At 47.7% G+C, this 3,038-nt stretch overlaps 1 long non-coding RNA gene across 1 annotated transcript; it reads right to left on the reverse strand.

The window, feature by feature from the left end:
* Positions 1 to 594: 594 nt before the first annotated feature.
* LOC119388716 (uncharacterized) lies at positions 595 to 2,007 on the reverse strand. The gene is made up of 2 exons (XR_005182803.2): positions 1,800 to 2,007; positions 595 to 1,009 (listed from the first exon to the last, which is right to left on the reverse strand). It is a non-coding gene; the product is annotated as an uncharacterized LOC119388716 (long non-coding RNA).
* Positions 2,008 to 3,038: the final 1,031 nt, after the last annotated feature.

The following is a 3,038-nucleotide window of genomic DNA, read 5'->3' on the forward strand; positions in this document are numbered from 1 at the left end:
CAGCAAACGAACGACGGGCTGTACGCAGGACGAATCTGGGAGGCCAAGCGCCAGCAAACGAATAGGGTCAGAGTCGGCCAAGCGCCAGCAAACGAAGTTTGCTGTTCTGGGTGTAACGAAGTTCTGGGTCAGAGTCGGCCAAGCGCCAGCAAACGAAGTTTGCTGTGTGGCCGTACGAATGTCCTAGTGGGCAGAGTATAGGGAGAGTGCGCCAGCAAACGAAGTTTGCTGTGCGCGCAGGAATCTGTCCTATATTCCAGAGTCGGCCAAGCGCCAGCAAACGAACGCAGGAATCTGGCCTACGAATTTGGGCGTACGAACTGTCTACGAATAGGTCAGAGGCCAAGCGCCAGCAAACGAATAGTTTATTGGGTTAGTAGGGCAGAGGCCAAGCGCCAGCAAACGAAGTTTGCTGTGCGCGCAGGACGAATCTGTCCTAGTATCTGGCCAGAAGCGCCAGCAAACGAAGTTTGCTGTGTGAGCAGGATGTTGTTGTTGTTGTTGTTGTTGTTGTTGTTGTTGTTGTTGTTCAGAGGTTCCCCTTACGCCAACCTGTTCTGGCTGAGCCTGGAAGAACGACAGTGACGCACCAACAACCGCACGCACCTTTTAATAACTTTTCTGTAATCTTATACACGGAAAACATGGCAGGTCAGCCAATGTTCTAGCCGGCTAACCCATCCATGAACATGGTCGTGCTACTAAACAAACAATAACAAGACCAGCTAAAAAGAATAACGCAGTACAAAATAATCCAAAATAATCACGACAAATATGTACATATACGACGTCCAGCGCATAAATATAGCGCAGAGTCTAGGGGCATATCCAATGCGTACAGGGTGGTCACGCATTCGTTCGCGTAAGCACTCGTTGACGTCGCGGCTGCCTTTAATCGACGCTTCTTCCCCGATTTGAGCGAGTTCTCCTTCGAAGCAGACGCACACCGCAGGAGCCGCTCACGGAATCACCTTCACTTTCGCCGACCTCCAGCCTTCTCCTCTTCACCCTAATTAAGTGCAAAAAAAAACCACAATACCTATTAGTTAACACACATGTTCAGGTAAGTGTGACAAATCTAAGCTTAGTTGAACTGAACGTCCTTCAAAGTGTGATTAAACAATCAACACCAGCATTTCTTGTGCACTATCTTAGTCTTTCCTGCTCGGAATATTCACGCAGCACTACTACGTAACACAAGCTTGCACTGGTATGCGTTCAGGGCTCACACAACGAACGGCTATCGTTACGTCCGCCTCAAGTTCTGACGTCGTATGGTCCTAAATAGTCTACTTGACGCTACGAACCAACGCGTTCTTCGACTTAAACCCCTATAGTTCTGAACGAATAGTAACCGTCACGTTGTGATGAATTAGGCGCGAAATACTAATGCAGTCACACTGGAGAAAGAACACAGTTCTTTTCGTTGGTTTTGTGTTGCCAATTCATCACGACATGGAGCTACACCCGACTCACCCTAACGTCTACGCTACTTCCGCACACGTCAAATTCAAGCTGCATACGGTTGGCAACTGCCCACGCAACGACATTAGTGCGAACATTCGTTGAAAGTTATTACGGAACTGAAGGTATAATTTTTGTGCCCAGTATTCTCCTACGGTGGTAATAGAATGTAGCCTGCAGAAATTTTATTCCGTATGCATCATTCATTAAGAGTTTCAATGTGCAAACTAATGAGCATACGCTTTCGCAATTGAACAATTCAAAAGCGAAACCACACGCAAGCAATTATTGGTCCTCAATAGATAATATACACCTCGGTGAATGTATTTACGCACCAGCATTTGATAGTCCTTGAACTCTGCTGCTCTTGGTCCACCGTTACTGCAATGGTTGAACATCTCGATTGCGGTGAGAACGCAACTCGCAGAAAAGCACGCTCGGTCGTGCAGACCACTTGATCGACAGAACCCCAGAGTACCAGATGGAGAAGACACCAAGTACGCTGGTATGGGTAACCGAGCCGCTGCGAAGCATTGTCGAAACAGCTGAACCCCTGGGCAGCGCAGGACACAGTCGCGAATTCTGCTACTCTCCGGATCCTGCGAAGGAGACGAGCACGCATATTTCTACAGTGGAAAGACAAAACCACACCATTGCTTCTATAAGGAGAAATCATGCTATACGGTGGCTTAACAAAACTCCTTGGAATTGCAAGCCAAAAACCTTGCATTACAGGACCTAATCTTGCGATAACAGTCATGTTGAAAATTACCACATTGAGCTCTTTTACTGCAGGAAATTACTTAATCGGGAATGGCTAAGTGAACAGGTAAGGGAGCTTGAGATGTGCTTGAACAACACATAGTCCTCCTACAGGAAACGGTTATGTCAGCAAACGGTCGTAATTGCCATGGGATCTTCCATTCCATGACTACCGGCAATTTGGGAACAGACTTTGCGCCCTCACCTAATACTTACTTTGCGCCCACACCAAATATTTTCGTCCGTTATGTAGACGACTGCTTCAGCATTATACAAGTGTAAGACGCAACAAGTCTCCTGAATCTTCTCAACACCATATAAACAGTTCACTGCAGAATACAAGTTGGATAACATCCTTTCCATCCTCCACGTCTGCGTGAGTGAACAGGAACAGACTCTCGTTCGGCGCCCGGAAGGACTCATACCGGCTATTCATGCCATCAGGCTTGCCAGAAGCCTTCCGCTGTTTTATCTCTCGTTTTATCGAAAGCCGTCTCAAAGCAGGCCTTCTGCAGGGCGCACCGGTGTTCCGTCCGTTCCAGGTGTGAGCGAAGCTCTAAACCGCATGTTTACATACGACATCCACAATCCACGCGTACCGTTCAACAAACTGAAAAATCAGCTTGCTAACGTCGGGGATCCGATAAACAGCGAGAATTCCCTTTTGTCGACAAAGTACCATGTGCAGACTGCAGCTACATCGTCGAAACTGGCAAGTTCAGGAGGATATTGAAGGAGCGTCAGAGAGAAATCGGCAACAAGAAAGCATCGAACGTCCTGGCTGAGCATGCAGACATTCGCGGTCACCGCAT

This window comes from Rhipicephalus sanguineus, chromosome 4 (genome assembly GCF_013339695.2).
Source record: "Rhipicephalus sanguineus isolate Rsan-2018 chromosome 4, BIME_Rsan_1.4, whole genome shotgun sequence".
Lineage (NCBI taxonomy): Eukaryota > Metazoa > Arthropoda > Arachnida > Ixodida > Ixodidae > Rhipicephalus > Rhipicephalus sanguineus.